Here is a 20,220-nt window from a genome sequence, read left to right on the forward strand (position 1 = left end):
TCAGTTCATAAACAAAGTGGGATCGTGACCAATTGAGAAGTATAATAAAGAGTGTGGTTTTCCAACTAGAATTTTGGATGACTTCACAGTTCAGATTTTGATAATTATTTTTCCTGTGGGTTGAGGTCATCACATGTTTCACGGAAAACATTCTTTCCCAATGCACTATCGAGGTAAGCCTTACGTTGTGGCTCAAAGATTCTATCTGCCATTATCTCTCTTTTGCATTGGCCGCAAAAGGCAAGGGTTGGGGGTTCAAGAGAACGTTCCGGCACACTGGCAGGAAGATGCAATAGGTAATCTTTCGATGATAAGAGTGCCCCTACGGTACCCAAGGAAATCAAAAGTAGTGGCTGATATTTTACAGTAAGGCGAATACTGTAAATTGAAGTATTCCACTGTAAAGGAAATACTGCCCGCAAGAGGTACACTCATGAAGCGCAAAAAAAAAAAAAAAAAAATCGGGTTCCGACGGTTAGTTTTCTTATCAAAATAGCCTTCCAGCACACAGCGAAAACTTCACGCTGACTAATTAATTGCAGAGTGCGTTAAAAGCCTTTATCACCTTCTCCATTAACTTGGCATTATTTATCATCCCTTTACCCAGCATCTGCAAGTCAAGACTCGACTAACATACGTCAGTTTGCCTCGGATAAAAAAGAAAAAAAACTTGTAGATGTGAACCTATTACAGTGACCATGGTAAGATACTGGTTATGTATAATGAAAATGCGTGAAGTGTGACGGAAATATGTGAAACAAAACTAAAATATTACAAACGTATTGTATACACTTCGTAGTGCGTTGTGTGCAATAGAAAACTAAGGATCGAATGGCTGAGTACAGGTGTACTGACAAAGAATGAAGCTGCGTGTAATATCGGACGTCGCTGTAGCCCTTTTACAAATTCAAAGATGACGTGCTGACAACACCTTCTCTTTCTTCGGATCGTTAAATCTCACTTGTTTTGTTTCGTCCACTTCGAAAACCGACCAAGATTCTCCACATCATACCTTACAAAAATGTTCAATCCTCGCTGTTGAATACTGTACCATACACACAAATTACTACCTAGAGTGTTCTACACAGTAACATTAGAAGTTTTCAAGTTATTGGATGAAATTTAAACCTGTCTGAAAAACTCGCACAAAAGAAAAATGGGAAAAGCACTCTTCTGGTGCTGCAGGTCATGTTCCGTATTTTTTCGGACGATGTACATTCATCAGACTCTGTTGTGGCTCATAACGACCGTTGAAAGTTTACGTTGATAGCAGAATGCGAAAAACTCTTTAAGAATACAACGATCGTAAGTCACCGGAACAGCCACTTCGTAGTTGGACGCACTACCAAACAACTACCGAAAAAAAGCCAGATTCAATGAAGAATTATTCGGATTAAACAGAAAAAAAACCGTGTACTTAAAAATACGGAGCAGAGAAGAGACGTTCGGGTACGAACCTTCTTGTAGGTCTGCCGCGTGGGTTTGAGTTCCTGGACCAGCCGGATTTGGAAAAGTATGATAGAGAGGAACTATAGTTGTACAACGATGTTTTTGCGTTTTTTCGTGAGACATTCTCGGATGGCTCTGTTGGTGGAACTTCACTCGCGAAAGTCAAAGACAGGAGCTCGAAATCAGGTATAGTTGAGAGTGTTACCCAATCTGAAAGGCAGATCAGACTTCTAAGATTCATTCTAGAGGTTTTCGCGGGCGAGTGTCTAGTTGCCCTATGGCCAACCAGATATAATTTAGATGTTAGGAAGAAATCCTCTTACGGTTGGTATGATCATGGTTTATTAAAACGCAACCCCTTTCGTGGCTTGAAGCCGCATCATCAGGTGCAACAACGTTAAAAAATCATAGGCATACCCATCGCTCCGGTAAATTTTGACAAGCCTTTGATCTTTTAACGTCGTTACACCTGATGACGCGGCTTTAAGCCGCGAAACCAGTTTTTTAACATCCAGCAATATACCAGCTCTAAGTGGAGTTCTTCCTAACATCATGCCTTTCAACAGCTGCGGTTGATCGGAATACATCTTGTTTCCATCACTCATTCCTAAATGAGATAGGCTGCGTTACTGTCTCCCTTTCACGGTTCGACTGCACGGGCCACGGAAATATTTCAGGGGAGGACTAGCATCAGCTACTGACTTCTGTTTCATTTGTGACGTTCTCAGTCCATTCTAAGTTTCACACTTTGGAAGATAAGCTTGGTTTTGTGTTTCAGGCCACCGACACTCAACGGGTCATCAAACTGCCCATTATACGATCTCTGTCACAGTAATTATTATACAATTGGAATACATTAACTAGACATTTCGAACAGCATGGAATATCACTGAGCTGCTTTCTGGCACAGTGATCTTCTATGCAGGAAACAAGTTACATTGATTGTCGAAACAAAGCTGACATCGAAATTTGCACGAAAAGTGTCCTCAAGATGTCATATGTGATATTACTTAACGTCAAAAATAACCCTTTAAATGAATCTCGTCGGGATTTCGGAAACGTCGTACTACGACGAGCGCTCTTATAAAAGGGACTGACGATCTGCAACAAGCTATGGAAAAAAAGGGGTGACTATTATGTGCTTTTGTGATTTCAGCAAAGCTGTCGACACTGTCGACTTTGACATTCCACTTACTGAACTCACAAGTCAAGATTTCTCTCCAAGAGCAGTACAATGGTTCCACTCGTACCTTACGTTTCGCCAAGTGGTAATGGTAGGAACAAATACGTTGCAATGGAAGACTGCAGTACCAGGCGTCCCACAAGGATTAGCAGTGGATCCCTCACCTTTCTCATTACATTCGATGATTCTTTCCAAATGCAAATATCACTTATACGGTGATAAATTTCAGTTATACGTGAGTGTATGCTCAATAAGCCCGTTCGCCGGACGTTGTGGCCGAGCGGTTCTAGGCGCTACAGTCTGGAGCCGCGCGACCGCTACGGTCGCAGGTTCGAATCCTGCCTCGGGCATGGATGTGTGTGATGTCCTTAGGTTAGTTAGGTTTAAGTAGTTCTAAGTTTTAGAGGACTGATGACCTCAGCAGTTAAGTCCCAAGTTCCATAGTGCTCAGAGCCATTTGAGCCATTTTTTGAATAAGCCCGTTCACAGTCATCTATAATGTAAATTCTGATTGACTTCTTTTATCAGAATGGACAAAGAACATAGGATTGAAATTTACGCCACCTAAAACGCAAGCAAACCTCGTCGCTGACGAAAAGACTTATTAGCCTTCGAGTGACAGTATCTCTTCCACTTTTTAATTCTAAACAGCACAGAAATAACCTTTGCTTCTTCTGCAAAGGAACTGGGGATAATTCTGAAGCATCAGTTAGACTGGATTGAACCTATAACTTCAGTCTTCAATAAGGCGTCAGCGTCACTTCACTTACAACAGAAATATGAAAAATACTTTCTCTCGGGCTTAAAAGGAAGCTCGTAGAATCACCAATACTCCCAAATATCTCCTAGAACTTTCGTATGATGGCTCACGCCAGCTGGAACTAGCGATGAATGCTTGTGAACAAAATATTTGTGACGTTCGCATTCCGACCATACTACTGCTGCCTACGAACAATTATCACGGCTACATGCCCATGTGAGTAGAAATTATTGTGCTTTGTGTTTGTTCTAACGTCTTCTCAATCACTACACTCCCTTTTTGTCTTCACCTCTTATACTACTATCTGAAGAACACAACAGAAGTATTCGTCCCCAACAAAGTAAAATCCTCTTCGCATCACTACATAACACTGTCATGTTCCCTAAATCCCACTTCCGAATAATCTTCCTCAAAATATCAAGAGAAATTAACTCCTTTCAAATTTCAAAAGACTGCTAATGGTCCACCTTCTGTCACAAAGCTACTTCCCCCATATTCTCGATAGCACCTCACTCTCGTCAACCCTTCTTGCCCGCCATTCTTCCTTCTTTTTTAACAGCTTTTGTCATGTTCATTTCAATATTCTCTTTCATTATTCCTTCCAAATCTGATAATACTAAAGACAGCGTCGGCTGTTCTAGACCAATCCATATCATAATGACTATTATTATTACTGTGAATGTTTTGTACCAGTTCTGGTATGCGTTGTTTCCGGCTAGATGTAAGAGAGGCGCTTAAGACTCTAATACGGTCGCGCTAAATAAGCAATCGTATGTATTATTTCTCAATGGCTTTTTTTTTGTCGGTATGCCATATCTCCCTTATTACTTAATCAAAAATAGTGATTGATGCGTCATTTTCAAGATTTCGTTCATCACTAACGACGAAAAATACATAAATACAAAGTCCGCCAGAAACACTCAACACTCTTTGTCAGGCTCTATCGAGACATCTAAGTTGTCATTGGATTTGAGTTATAAGTGTGTTGCAGTATCGCCTTTGGTCAACAGATGTTAGTACTTTCACCCCAGTATTGAGAAAACAAGATGACTGGAGCAGGCTTGACATTCGAGCAACGAAAATGTATTGTGAAGTGGTTTTTCGAGTTTGATAATGCTGTTGAAGTGCAACGTCAGTGGAGGTGTGTGTTTGAAACAGAACCGCCAACCCACCTAACAATCAAGCGCATCATTGACAAGTTTGAATTGCATTGAACGATTTGTGATACTCAAAAAAGAAAATCAGGAAGACAGCATACAGCGCAAGTTCTGCTTCGTCAGCTATCGTGTTGGAAACGTTTGTTAATTCTTCACGGGCGTCTGCTACGTAATGTGCACATGAAGTGGGGGTTAGCAAAAAAAATGGCTCTGAGCACTATGGGACTCAACTGCTGTGGTCATAAGTCCCCTAGAACTTAGAACTACTTAAACCTAACTAACCTAAGGACATCACACACATCCATGCCCGAGGAAGGAGTCGAACCTGCGACGTAGCGGTCGTGCGGTTCCAGACTGTAGCGCCTTTAACCGCTCGGCCACTCCGGCCGGCAAAGGGGTTAGCAGTACAAGTGTACTAACAAGGGAACCACCCCATCGCACCCCCTCAGATTTAGTTATAGGTTGGCACAGTGGATAGGCCTTGAAAAACTGAACACAGATCAATTGAGAAAACAGGAAGAAGTTGTGTGGAACTGTGAAAAAATAAGCAAAATATACAAACTGAGTAGTTCAAGGGAGGATAGGCAACATTAAGGACGATGGGAACGCAGGAGCGCCGTGGTCTCGTGGTAACGTGAGCAGCTGCGGAACGAAAGGTCCTTGGTTCAAATCTTCCATCGAGTGAAAAGTTTAATTTTTTATTTTCAGTTTATGTGACAAACTTATGTTTTCATCACTTTTTTGGGAGTGATTATCACATCCACAAGAAAACCTAAATCGGGCCAATCTTTTTACCCATTCGCCAAGTGTACAAGTTAGGTGGGTCGACAACATATTCCTGTCATGTGATGCACATGCCGTCACCAGAGTCGTATAGAATATATCAGATGTGTTTTCCTGTGGAGGAATCGGTTGACCTATGACCTTGCGATCAAATGTTTTCGGTTCCATTGGAGAGGCACGTCCTTTCGTCTACTAATCGCACGGTTTTGCGATGCGGTCGCAAAACACAGACACTAAACTTATTACAGTGAACAAAGACGTCAATGAACGAACGGACAGATAATAACTATGCAAAAATAAAGAAAGTAAAATTTCCACTCGTGGGAAGACTTGAACGAAGGACCTCTCGTTCAGCAGCTGCTCACGCTGCCACGGGACCATGGCGCTCCTACGCTCGCTATGTCCAATATGTTGCCTATGTGACCCATGGAGTACTCAGTTTGTAAATTTTGCTTATTTTTTCACAGTTCCACACAACTTCTTCCTGTTTTCTCAGTTGATCTGTGTTCAGTTTATCAAGGCCTATCCACTGTGCCAACTTATAACTAAATCTGAGGGGGGTGCGATGGGGAGGTTCCCTTGTAAGAATTCTGAAAGCTGTTAAGTGCGAAGTTTACATTCTACGATTACTGCACGCGATTAATTATGACGATCCTGATCGCCGAATGGAATTTTGCGAATGGTGTCAGCAAATGGTAACTGATGGCGAACAATTTGTGACGAAGGTAACGTGGAGTGACGAGGCACAATTTAAACTTGATAGAACCGTGAATCGGCGTAACAGTGTGTACTGGGCATAGGAAAATATACCAGGGGTTCATGTGTTGTGTGGACCAGCATCTAGGGGCTTAGTAGGACCCTCTTTCTTTGATGCTACTATCACTGGAGAAGTGAAATGTTATGCACATCAGTTTTGCCAGGTATACTTGCGCTTTATGGAGCTGATGAAGAGGTCTTCTCCCAACAGGACGGGACGCCACCACATTACCACCTAGTCGTACTAGCTTTCCTGGATGGCAATTTTCCGAGGCATTGGATTGGACGAAGAGGGCCCACTGAGTTCCCTCCACGGTGCAATGGTACGGCAGCTCACCTGAACCTCTCGATACCAGCTATATTCTACTGTGTTTCTGCAAAGTAGTTGACATATTTCTGAGACAACATTCAGATTTGATTTCACTTTCGATACATCGATATGTTTATATTGCAATGATATTATTCTTACGTGTATTCTTTCTTTTGTCACTATGATCTTTGACGTACTTGTAACTCTGATTTTTGGGCGCGTAAGCGATTATTAGTTAGTTGTTGAGTTGTTAGAGAGTCGGACGTCTTGGAAGTAATGTAGGAAAGTGTAGTCAACTTATAAAATGTGAACTTCAACAGTGACTGTGAGGAAGCTGTTTTCAAGTATGTTTTGTATTGTGAAGTGATGTTTTGTGTTTACGTGATATTGCAATTAAAAGGAAGTGTAACTTAAATTCGGAGTGCTGATTGCTTTTTTTACATCACCATTGTCCCGCAAAAGGGTAATCTTCAAGGATGGTTTGTGAAGCGCATCTACAAAACTTTTGAATATAGCAGAATAAAACCTAGGCCTCTTTGCATCCGAGCTTGGAATCATAACCACCTAGATTTTCAACGATTGAGCCATGATTTTACGACGAGACCAGCGTGGGAAACACAGGAGCGTAAGATCTGTGCCCTTCAGGTGCAGTTGAAAAACGCACAGGAGGAGCTAGATAGGATGAGGAAGGAGAAGGTGGTTGGGGAACGGGAGCTGGCTGTTGGCAAGAGATCTGCTAGGAGAAGAAGATTTTCAGATAGTTTTACTATTGGTGTTTACAATAGATATGACCAACTGTCAGAGTCTAGTGGAGCGGAATCTCTAGTAGCTGTAGATGTAGGAAGTATGCAGCAGACCTCAGTAGTTACTGTGCCTAGAACAGTTGCAAAGTCGAAGAGGAAGAAGAAGGTTCTGCTGTTAGGTAGCTCTCATGGCAGAAGTGTAGGCCAGCAGTTGCAGGAAGTGCTGGGGAGTGAGTACCAGGTCACCAACATTGTGAAGCCCAATGCAGGGTTGGCTCAGGTGACTTAACATAGGGAGGTTATGTAGGGATTTTACTAAAGAGGATCAGGTAGTGATTGTGGGTGGGGCTGGTAATAGTATTGATAGGGATGGGGAGTATAACATAGATGGTGACCTGGAAAAGATAGCCACTCAGACTGGCAACACGAATGTGCATTTCGTGGAATTGTTTCAGCGTCACGATCGGCCTCATCTTAATACAGCCGTCAGGCGTAATAACATGAGACTTGGGGGTGCGCTGATGACAGAAAGCATGGGTCACATTTCAGTGGTGTCGGTGGAGTCTATCAGCAGGACTGGTTTCACTAGACATGGCCTGCACCTCAACAGGTATGGGAAGGGGAGGTTGGCAAAGCTTATAGGTGACAGCATAGGTGGGGTTGGTGGGATCACTCATGGGAAAATTCCTGCAGTAGTGGGTGTTAGAGCTGCACCTTTTTTAGATTGAAGTCAGCTAATAGGTATTCCTGCTTAAGGGAAGACTCTCTAACAAGGGAATCACTTTTGACAAAGCTTAGGTATCCGAGTAATGAGGGAATTAGTATATTTCATCAAAATATACAAGGTATTAGAGATAAAGTTAGTGAACTGCTTATAGATGTTGACTCTGAAATTATTGGTATATCTGAACACTTCTTAAATAAGGAGATAATTCAGAGGCTTCCTTTACCAGGATACAGGTTGGCTGGCAGCTTTTCGAGGAGCTCTTTGCGGTGTGGGGGAGTAGCCACGTATGTGAAAAACGGCATCTCATTTGAGTCAATTGATGTTTCAAAGTACTGCACTGAAAAGGTGTTTGAATGTTGTGCAGGTGTGGTTAAATTTAACGGAGCTAAACTTCTAACTGTTGTTATTTATAGATCCCCAGACTCCGATTTCACAACATTTTTGCCAAAGCTAGAGGAGGTTCTTGGTTCACTTTATAGGAAATACAAAAAGTTAGTTATATGTGGTGACTTCAATATTAATTGTGTAAGTGATTGTGCAAGGAAGAGGATGCTGGTAGACCTCTGTAATTCATATAATCTTATGCAAACCGTATTCTTTCCAATGAGAGTGCAAGGGAACAGTAGAACAACCATAGACAACATTTTTGTTCATTCCTCATTACTAGAAGGGCATTCTGTTAGCAAAAAGGTGAATGGCCTTTCAGATCATGATGCACAAACTTTAACTTCAAAAGATTTTTGTGCTGTAACACGTGTTAAATATAGTCATCAGCTGTTCAGGAAAACTGATGCAGTTGCTGTAGAGACCTTTGTAAACCTTATAAAGGAACAAGAGTGGCAAGATGTTTATAGCGCTGATACAGTAGACGATAAATATAATGCTTTTCTCAAGACTTTTCTCATGCTCTTTGAAAGTTGCTTTCCGTTAGAACGTTTAAAACAGGGTACTAGCGCAAACAGGCAGCCTGGGTGGCTGACTAGAGGGATAAGAATATCTTGTAGAACAAAGTGGCAATTATATCAAAACGTTAGAAACAGTCAAAATCTAAATGCAGCAGCCCATTACAAACAGTATTGTAAGGTGCTTAAAAATGTTATTAGGAAGGCAAAAAGTATGTGGTATGCAGATAGAATAGCTAAATCTCAGGATAAAATTAAAACCACATGGTCAGTCGTAAAGGAAGTTGCTGGTCTGCAGAGACAGGTCGAGGATATAGAATCAGTGTGTAGTGGGAATGTCCGTGTTACTGATAAGTCGTATATATGTACAGTATTTAATAATCACTTTCTGAATATAGCAGGTGAACTAAATAGAAACCTAGTCCCAACAGGGAATCATATAGCGCTCTTAGAAAAAAGTTTTCCGAGACTGTTACCTGAAATGCTCCTTCATGATACTGACAAGAGGGAGATTGAGTTAATAATTAAATCACTAAAGACCAAGAACTCTCATGGATATGACGGGGTATCTAGCAGAATACTGAAGTATTGTTCTATGTATGTTAGCCCAGTTCTCAGCCATATCTGTAACTTTTCCTTTAGGAGTGGTCGGTTTCCTGGCCGATTAAAGTACTGGGTAGTGAAGCCACTTTATAAAAAGGGAGACATTAATATTGTTGACAATTTTAGACCTATTTCTATGCCATCGGTGTTTGCTAAAGTTATCGAGAAGGTTGTATATACAAGGTTACTGGAGCATTTAAATTCACATAATTTGCTGTCAAATGTTCAGTTTGGTTTTAGAAATGGTTTAACAACTGAGAATGCTAAATTCTCTTTTCTCTGTGAGGTTTTGGACGGATTAAATAGGAGGTTCCGAACGCTAGGTGTTTTCTTCGATTTAACGAAGGCTTTTGACTGTGTTGACCACAAAATATTACTGCAGAAGTTGGACCACTATGGAGTACGGGGAGTAGCTTACAATTGGTTCGCCTCTTACTTTAAGAACAGAAAGCAGAGGGTAATCCTCCGCAATATTGAGAGTGGTAGTGATGTTCAGTCCCAATGGGGCACTGTTAAGTGGGGCGTTCCCCAAGGGTCGGTGCTGGGGCCACTGCTGTTTCTTATTTATATAAATGATATGCCTTCTAGTATTACAGGTGATTCAAAAATATTTCTGTTTGCTGATGACACCAGCTTGATAGTGAAGTATCTTGTGTGTAATATTGAAATAGTAACAAATAATGTAGTTCATGAAATAAGTTCGTGGCTTGTGGAAAATAATTTAATGCTAAATCACAGTAAGACTCAGTTTTTACAGTTTCTAACTCACAATTCAACAAGAACCGATATTTTGATCAGGCAGAATAGGCATATTATAAGCGAGACGGAACAGTTCAAGTTCCTAGGCGTTCGGATAGATAGTAAGCTGTTGTGGAAAGCCCATGTCCAGGATCTTGTTCAGAAGCTAAATGCTGCTTTATTTACCATTAGAACAGTATCTGAAATAAGTGACACTTCAAGACGAAAAGTAGTCTACTTCGCATATTTTCATACGCTTATGTCGTATGGTATTATTTTTTGGGGTAATTCTTCTGATTCAAAAAGGGTATTTTTGGCTCAAAAACGGGCTGTTCGAGCTGTATGTGGTGTAAGTTCGAGAACCTCTTGTCGACCCCTATTCAAAAATCTGGGAATTCTGACATTGCCCTCACAGTATATATTTTCTTTAATGTCGTTTGTTGTTAGCAATATTGGCCTATTCCCAAGAGTTAGCAGCTTTCACTCAGTTAATAATAGGCAGAAATCAAATCTGCATGTAGAATGCACTTCCTTGACTCTTGTGCAGAAAGGAGTGCAGTATTCTGCTGCATCCATTTTCAATAAGCTACCACAAGAACTCAAAAATCTTAGCAGTAGCCCAAAGTCTTTTAAGTCTAAACTGAAGAGTTTCCTCATGGCTCACTCCTATTCTGTCGAGGAGCTCCTGGAAGAGCTAAAAAATTAAGCAAATTCCAGTGTTACATTGCTGATTTTCTTTATTTAAACTTACGACTTGTCACCTGAATATGTTTTTTTATATTTCATTTTATCTATTTCTAATATCGTGGTATAATTTCATGTATTGACTCGTTCCATGACCATGGACTCTTCTCCTTAATTTGGTCCCACGGAACAATAAATAAATAAATAAAAAAGATGAGTGCCTAGTTTTTTGATTATTACATGAAATGACTATTAACTGTGCTCTAATGACACCTGACACATAATATGACTGTTGTTGCCCGAAAATGTAGTATTTAGCAGCGTGAGCAACACCACAATCGTTATTAAATGCTGACCTTTATTGTGGTAGGGTTGTTAGAACGGTCGCCAGATCTAACACCTATGGATTTTTACTTCCGGGGAACCGTGAAAGATAACGTCGATAGACGTAGTAAACCACGCATGCTGGAAGAACTTCGCCAGGAGATTACAGCGACATGTGCGGCAATCTCCACTGTAACACTGACTGACGTAGTTCCGGCGACCGCTCGTCGTTCTGTTATGCGTTTAGTCGCCAACGGTGAACATTTCGAACATTTAAAGCAACCATGTGCTAAACTGAAGGTTGTACAACATGTGTGATCAATTATTACACGTAAAATAAACACATAAGTAATACTTTTAGTTCCTTAAAGTGTGTATACATTTTTTGGCGGATTCTGTAGTTTAAAGTTATTGTTTTTGTTAAAAAACCTTATTTTGAATGCATTATAGCTTTTCATCTGGATGTTCCATTCTTCTGCCAATATACCTGAGTTGTGGACAACATTTCAGGACACACTTTCACAAGATTTTCAGAGACAGCACGCGCCAACCGAAGCCTACAATCTCACACCGCTGGAATGTGAGAATTTTTTTAAATGTCATGCCAAATCTTGCCAAAAAGTCAACCTGTCGCCCCCTGTTCGTGGCACAACGCATAACAGAAGCCTACAAAGTAGAAGAAGAACGTAAGAACGGCAAGACAGCTAGCGAGAAGCTAAATAAAGAACAGAACGCAATAACTGAAAGTCTTACATTCAGTGAGAAATCAGATTTCCAATTTTTACTTCACTGACGGGCCCAGAGGCTCCGGTGAACCATTTGTCTACAAGTGTTACAGTTTACGAGGTGAAAACAAGTTTGTTTGAACAGCTGCATGAATAGGCATTGCTGCGAAGCTCCTACCAGGGGGACTTATGCCACATTTGACTTTCAGACTACCTGTACCCATCTTGAATACATACGTCTTATCTATTCGGACTCACATAAGGATGCACGGCTTTCCTGAGATTCTGATCTCATCATTTGGGACGAGATTTCAGTTGTTCCCAAAGACGCGCTAGTAGCTGTCTATAAATTTTTATGGGACATCATGAATAATAATATCCCTTGTTGAGGCTAAATTGTTCTGTTGGCAGAGCTTTCCATTAAGTATTACTTACGGTTGGACATGCAAATAGAAGTGCCATTGTCGAAAACTACAGTCAAACAATCATCCTTATGGTTCCATGTTACAATTTGTCAAGTGAACTCAAAATATGAGGGCAAATGGTGATCCCATTTCCCCCGTAAAGTTACTTAAACAGGATAATGTTGATACACAAATTGAAACAGATTATTTCAATGAGGAGATCAAAATTCCTAAACATTGTTATCGTAGTTACGACAGTTTTATTACCATTACATTCAGTGCCACAGAAATCTATGAACAAAATGTTTTGCAGATCCGTCCAGCGGCGATCCTATGCCCAAAAAATTATGGTTGAACGTACAAAAATTAACGAATATGTCACTTCCATTTGTTACCTGCAGAGGCAAAGCTTTACCTCATTTCTGATTCTGACCAACTTGAACAAGTAAACAACTTTCAATTTTACCTCATAGAATTTTTGAACTCCGTGAAAACTGTGCTCTTACCCGGCAATACCTTCTGATTCAACCACGCCATTCCAAATGACAACGAAACAGTACCCAATAAAAGTAGCCTTCGCTCTGACCATTAATAAAGCACAAGGTCAGATGGTTCAAAGGGCAGGACTGTATTTACCAGAAACTGTTTCTTCGCATGGACAGTTATACGCGACTTTTTCACGAGCTGGCAAAAGCAGTGACATTTCTGTTTGTTCTAAAGACACACACAGCCAAAAAGCAAACGACGACCACATTACAACTGTTAACGATGTTTTCGAAGAAGTTTTCTAAGGTACAGAATTTTTAAAAAATAAATGAATCCGACAAAAACAATATCTGCTTCTATATGTTTTTCAGTTAAATATACTGTACATAATGATATCGATTTTTTTACAATGAGACTAATATATGTTACCATATTAAAAATATAATAACTTTCATTAACAAATACTTGCATTTCCTTATTTAAAAAATGTTCAAATGTGTGTGAAATCTTATGAGACTTACCTGCTAAGGTCATCAGTCCTTAAGCTTACACATTGCTTAACCTAAATTATCCTAAGGACAAACACACACACCCATGCCCGAGGGAGAACTGTAACCTCCGCCAGGACCAGCCGCACAGCCAATGACTGTAGCGCCCTAGACCGCTCGGCTAATCCCGCGCGGCTCCCTTATTTCCCCATTACTATGTTACCTATTGGTGACATAAGCACAGAGTGCGAATTGTCCGCACGGGTCAGCTAGTAAATAAATAAATGTCGACGTGGAGCAGAGTAAAAGTTTCTGCAACAATACGTTTGGAGTTTAAGATAGTGGTAGCGAACCTAAACTGCACAAAAGTAGAAAAGAGGAAATTTCAAGGATTTTAATATGCGATGGTCCAGAAGTTTGTTATCAATAAGGAGGTGACTAAAATACGAAATGAAGAGGTAAAAAGAAGAACATATTTCTAATAAAATCACTCATCAGAAAAATGAGTAGATGGTAATGGTATACATTCTTAGACAGGAACAGTTAACTTAGCTTTTGAAGCAACAGTGGAGAGAAAAGTTATGCATGGTAAATGAAAAGACTGGCACAATGTAAAAAGAAATAATACTGTACGAAGAAACGTGACTACGAAAGCATATAACCAACGGCATAGAAGTTGTTAGACATTTCAATTGGTCCACTGGCTACAGTGCCTAAACTGAAGTTTGGTGCGTAGCAGTTCACATGACTAAAAGGAATGCCCAATATTTTAGCTCCCGTGGGCCACACTGGAAGAAGACGAGCATTTTTGGGCCGTACATAATATAGCTAACATTAACAATAAGATATGAGCAAATTTAAAAATAAAAAATAAATAAACGGGTGGACGAATGAGAGAATAGCATCGTGTTGCCAGAGTTTGAAACAGAAAATATTCAATTTATCGTAACTTTATAAAAACGGAATTTTGTGGAACGTTTTATTTACCGATCGCTTGATGGTTGCTTACTTCTTGGGTCGCATTGGTACTTGCTTCGAGCAGCATGCGCGCCGCGGGTTGGCACACCTGCTCTAGAACGTACACGTTCACAGTATATTATGACCTTCACACCGTCAACGCATGTTAGATGGAACAGAGGTCCAGACTAACCATCGTGGCAGAGTTCAGCTAGTCTGTCTCCATTTAAACTCTAATTCCATCGTTTAGCAAGCAATACCTCACTAAAAACTACTCTCCGCATTCTGCTGCGATGCATTTAATGGCGGGGTATGTACATTGCGCTCAAATTCCAAACTACCCTAGATTCACGTTGCTAAACATTTCACACAATCAGGTAAACAGCGGCTGTATGAAATGAAAGCTGTTGTACGCGTGCCCCTGCCGCACCGCAAACAACAGATCAGAGTAACAACAAACAAAAACAAGTCCTTTCAGGAAACAGACAAATGAAAAAGAATCATTACCAGAAAGAATGAAACCGAAGTGTATTGGTTGCTAGCTAGTTAACTGTACCGTTTCCACACAAATGGAATTTAGGTTGACTTTTTTTTTCTTTTTATCGTTGCAGAAATTGCACAGCAGGCATCACCATGCTAATTGTTAACCACATTATGAAATTCGCAAAGAAAGCCTGAGCAGGAAAAGACCATTACGTTACACTGTGCAGTTTATAATGCCCCACAAACAAACGAATACAATATAGCTTACAACGACCAATGGCAACATGAATACAGAACAATGTTATGGCATAAAATGCAGTAAGAACGCGCTGCATGCTACAATGTCAACAAAAACCGTACCGAGGCGATTAAACGAAACTTCTGCCCAACTACGGAAGCAAAATGATTCATTAACTATGCAAAAAATTTGGCAGTCTCTATTTCAATCACGAAAGATCGAGAGAGCAACTTCCTACGGACTCAAAAGCGAGTACAATGGATATATAAGATCTTTACATGAACCGTCATTATACCCTTAGGTATAAGGCAATCACTCTCTTTCATAAGCCTAGCTCTCTCTCTCTCTCTCTCTCTCTCTCTCTCTCTCTCTCTCTCTCTCTCCCCCTCTCCCCCCCCCCCCTTTCTCTCTCAGTATTACTTTTCTTTCATTCGTGTTGCTGTAGCGTTTTGTCACGGAGGGAGGGAGAGAGGGAAGGGAGCATAATCGCCCAACAAATGAACCGTCATTAGTATCTTCGGAAGTCTTTTCGCTACTAATATGTGATAATTAAGCTATACAACACTTTTTACAAATTATCGGCGCTTACCTCGACGGCACTTCAATTAAACACCGCAGTTGAAAAATACAGCATGAATACACAACCTGTTTGAAATTCTACTGAGACTGGAATACCATGTAAGAAGGAAGCGAGAGCTGTGTTACAAACATTTTGAGTCAAATTGGAACAGGTGACAATACGTCCACAACCGATTATATTGAGATAGGGAACCAATGGTCAGAAATGCACAAACACAGAATATGCCGCATAAAAACGTAACTTACAGCAACTGTTCAAACTGACGACTGCCAGTCTCAACGGATGCGTGGCAATGGCGCACGGTGTCTGTTGTACCAGGAGACGGGCAGCTTGGATCCTGGCAAGCAGGTCTCCATCCGTTACTATGGATATTTTATACGCCAACGTCTTGACGTAACCCCAGAGAAAAAAGGCCAGAGCGATCCCGCAGGCCATAGGACAGGATCTCCTCTTTCAATTCAACGATGAGGATACGTGTTGTTTATGTGCTCACGGACATTAACAATGCGGGGTGCTGGTGCACTGTTGCGTTGAAACCGCATCATTTCGCAGACAGCAAGGAGTAAAGTCTCCAAGAACTATGGCAGCACATCTCACACGAACACCACGTAAATTGGTCTGGGCAAAGGAGTGAGGGAGTGGGGGGGGGGGGGGGGGGGGTGAGAGGTGGGGGCAAATAGGTCCTACTAGGTGGCCTTGGACAATGCCCGCCCATACGCTGAGAGAGAACCATTTCTGGTGGCCACCGATGTGGGTGTTGTGGGGATTGTCCTCACTCCAGAAATGCCTGTTGCGGCTGTTTATTACTCGTTGTTTGTTCCATTGTACAATAGACACCCGAGACGTGTGCGGCAGAACTGCATGCGCCGTTGCGACACATGCATTGAGACTGGCGGCCGTCGCTTTGAACAATTGTCATAAGCTACGTTGTACACTGTATGCGGCCTACACTGTGTATGTCCATAACACAATAAATTTGCACTTCTGACAACTGGTTCCCTATCTCAATATAATCGGTTACGAATCCACTATCACCTGCTTCGATTTCACCCGAAAGGTTTGAGACGACCCATACAAAAAACATCAGCAGCTCGCCTGCAGAATCTGACTATACCAATTATGCATTTTTAGATGCTTAACAAATCGTCAGTCAGACCAAACCAATTATTTCTTTACGAGATTCAGTATCTCCAAAAACAAAATTACAAGTCTAACGTTTATGAAAACTACTCTATACTAAAAGAATAGCCCGAAATAATACACGGATATTTAGAACAGTCTACCAGCTGTATTTGTTGTGGACTTTAATTCTACATGCTAGTCAATCCAGTGCAACTGCCTTCGTTTCTGCATAGCTACTACGAGCTATATACTGTTCAACCTTGTTAACGTAGTCAAGCTTTGGTCACCATCGCAGTTTTTATCACTCACACTTTACTCCATTACCAAATTAATTATTCGTTTATGCCTCATAAATGTCCTGTCAAGACGACTCCGTGGGCCATTTCAAGATTACAAAGGGACCGCGTCTAACCACCAACATCAATTTCGCACAAATTTATGGTGTATGCAGGACTTGGCCAGAAATGAAAGTCGTAGACGTGGGAGCTCCAGACGCCTTATCGTTTAGAAGCAACAGCATTCTCGGCGCGGGTCAGCCGAGGCCAGAGGCATTTATGTTAACGTAGATTCAAAGCAGTTCTTGGCGCAGTGGAAAGTGTACAGAACAGTAATACGAGAGTCGTGAGTTCGACTCCCTACGCGAAAAGGCTTTTATTTTCAATTTTTACGTTATTTAAACTTCAAATAAACCGAAATAATAGTGAATATACTGTACTTCTCAATATTTTCGTAAGAGTCATGAAATGAAACGCAAAAGAAAATTTGGGATTGCAATTAATTTCCAAGAAAGGATTGCGCTGAAGTGTCCACGAGAACTCTGCAAATAACTTTCCGAGAACAGCCTGTAATTAAAGCGTACAGGACTTCGTATCGCGTTAGTTTTACATTGACCTTCGAGCAGCCCTCGGCAGCTGCGCGCGAGCAATAGGTTCCCCTGCTTTTACGATGAATATCACTTCAGTACGTGTAGATCATCAACTGTAAAATAATAAAAGAATCTAATTTTATACACGAAGTTCTCGTGTACGCCTAACAACCTCTTCCGGGAAATTTATTTGTAATTCGAAACTTTCCTTTTCACACCCTTTACGAAAATATTACTTAATACAGTACAATATACTGAGCATTATTTACGTGTATTTGGAGTATAAGTAACGTAAAAACTAAAAATAAAACAGTTTCCTCATAGGGACTCGACTCCATGACCCTCAGATAATCGTTCTGAATTTAGTCCGCTAAGCCAACAACTGCCTGGAGGCTGCGCCAATATAAATGACTCGTGTCTCACCCGATCCAGTTTAGAATGCTACTTTTTCTACACGCTTGGCCGTATTGCCACTTTTATCACTTTCATCTCTGACTAATGCCCCCAAAAACAAAAAATTTGGACGAAATCGATGATGGCGGGTAGGAACAGTCCCCCTGTTCTGTGGTACGAAGGGCTGTCAGTATGGTAAATTTCCTGCTAAACTGAGTACACCACAGCGACGCCCTTCGAACATTCAACCATTTTATATAATAAGTTTAATTTCCTCTGGCGAACAGATACCAACAATGGCTCGCCTGCATAGAGGCCCATCGATTGGTGGAAGCGAAGTACTTTTCACATTCACTATTTAAGTAATTTATAAAGCACAAACGATGGCAAAAATCTGCAAAATTCAGGGCCATTATGTCGGAGCCACGCTGACGTGCAGAGGCAGTAATTCCTCCCGCGGTCTGAGAACAAGCGCCAGGCGCCAAGACTTGTCTCCCAACTTGTGCATCACAAAGCCGTGCCGCACCACCAATCCGAGGCATCAGCAACATTTCATTCTCCACTCCATCATGTTGTCCATGGGAATCTATTCTTGTCCATGAATGCACATTATGATGTGGTGTCTGAGTTTACAAAAGTACAGAAACAACACTTTCGCACGCTATTCCGTTGAAGATCCTGGATGTCTTCACACTGTAAATAGTAGTAATGCAGAGGTTACCTCCATTTTGATACAAAAGCGTTGTATGCTCCGTAATTTTGCGACTTCCTTTTCCGTTTAATTTTCTGACTGTATTTAAGCAGGTCCAAGAATTCTGAAAATCAGTAAAGTCCATATCACTTGCAATTCAGAAGGTCTCTAGTCTTGGAGGTCTTTCTCGCTGACGGGGCACTGACTCCAGCAGCTGTAAATCCTTTGAACAGTTTTTCTTTTACAGTTCAGTGAGTTTCATTTCAGCGCGTATTTAGTACTGCGTGTAAATCTTTCTTATATTTATACAATTCCTCTTCAGATTTTGCGAAACGAAACCGGCTTTGCAGGCAATGTAACTTTAAGCGTTTTCTCCACCTTTGTTTAATCAAAAAATTTACTGGCCTTTCTTTTTCACTGAAAGCTATTACTCTGCATGTGTTCTGTGGGCTAGAAAGCTATTATATATTTGCTCTGTACTTTGATTACTACAACAATCGTTGTTCGAACCACAATTCACGGAATCGTCCGAGTTGCTTCCTCTTCATATAATGCCTATTGGCTTCTGTCTCGGGTTCTTCGGCCGACGTTCATCTAATGATTTTTCTGACGTTTCGCCAGCACGAGTGGCTGGCATTGTCAAAGCTTCACCCTCCATTGCCGGTGGTGAACTCGGCAATGGAGGGTGAAACTTTGACAATGCCAGCCACTCGTTCTGGCGAAACGTCAGAAAAATCATTAGATGAACGTCGGCCGAAGAACCCGCGACAGAAGCCAATAGGCAGTTTGTCAACAAGTGGCCACGAAAGCCTTAACAATTTTGTCTTCATATAATGTTTCTGTGATTTCTAACAAAATGTCGACATCATTCAAACGAATATCGAAGAAATTAATAAGAAGTAACACACATGTACGTCTTCAGGAGATGTAGCTGATTTGAATTGCACACCATGTTCTGGATATAGCCGGCCGGGATGGCCGAGCGGTTCTAGGCGCTACAGTCTGGAACCGCGCGACCGCTACGGTCGCAGGTTCGAATCCTGCCTCGGGCATGGATGTGTGTGATATCCTTAACTTCTAAGTCCCACAGTGCTCAGAGTCATTTGAACCATTTTTTGTTCTGGATACTTTATCTTTGCGAGGTTGAAAACATTCATTGGATCCCACATTACTGTGAAACTCTGGAAGATGCACCATGACAGATGCTGTTCGCAAGGATATCCGAAAGGTGAAAAAAAATTAATTCACTTTTAACATCCACTGTTAACACTTAAGCAATACCGCAGAAGCGACAGCTAATTATTATGATATTAGACGAGATACAAATTCGAGTGAATACTAACTGCGAACAACAGTGAAAATATCAATGGAAACGGAAATTCGCTTGACAAATGACGACCGTGTTATCTGTTTACCGATGTGTCGTCAATGAAGGATATGCGTTTTCTGTGTTGCGCATGTCCTGTATGCCACAGCTACGGTAGGGGCATACATTACTCCAGCCACCTAGCGAGCTATGAATTTGGCAATTTTCAACATTTTTTAAAATACTTGTATGTTAGAAACGAAAATTTTTACTGTTTTTTTCTGCGTATTCTTCCTGTATAAAACATTTTTTTTTTGGAGGGGGGGGGGTTCCGACATATCGGATTGGACCATTCTTTTTTAG

The 20,220-nt window shown here is 41.1% G+C and overlaps 1 protein-coding gene across 1 annotated transcript in view; it reads right to left on the reverse strand.

The window, feature by feature from the left end:
• LOC124805674 (ankyrin repeat and SAM domain-containing protein 1A-like) overlaps positions 1-20,220 on the reverse strand; it is a 586,984-nt gene that overhangs the window by 359,884 nt on the left and 206,880 nt on the right. The window lies entirely within an intron of this gene.

This window comes from Schistocerca piceifrons, chromosome 7 (assembly GCF_021461385.2).
Source record: "Schistocerca piceifrons isolate TAMUIC-IGC-003096 chromosome 7, iqSchPice1.1, whole genome shotgun sequence".
Lineage (NCBI taxonomy): Eukaryota > Metazoa > Arthropoda > Insecta > Orthoptera > Acrididae > Schistocerca > Schistocerca piceifrons.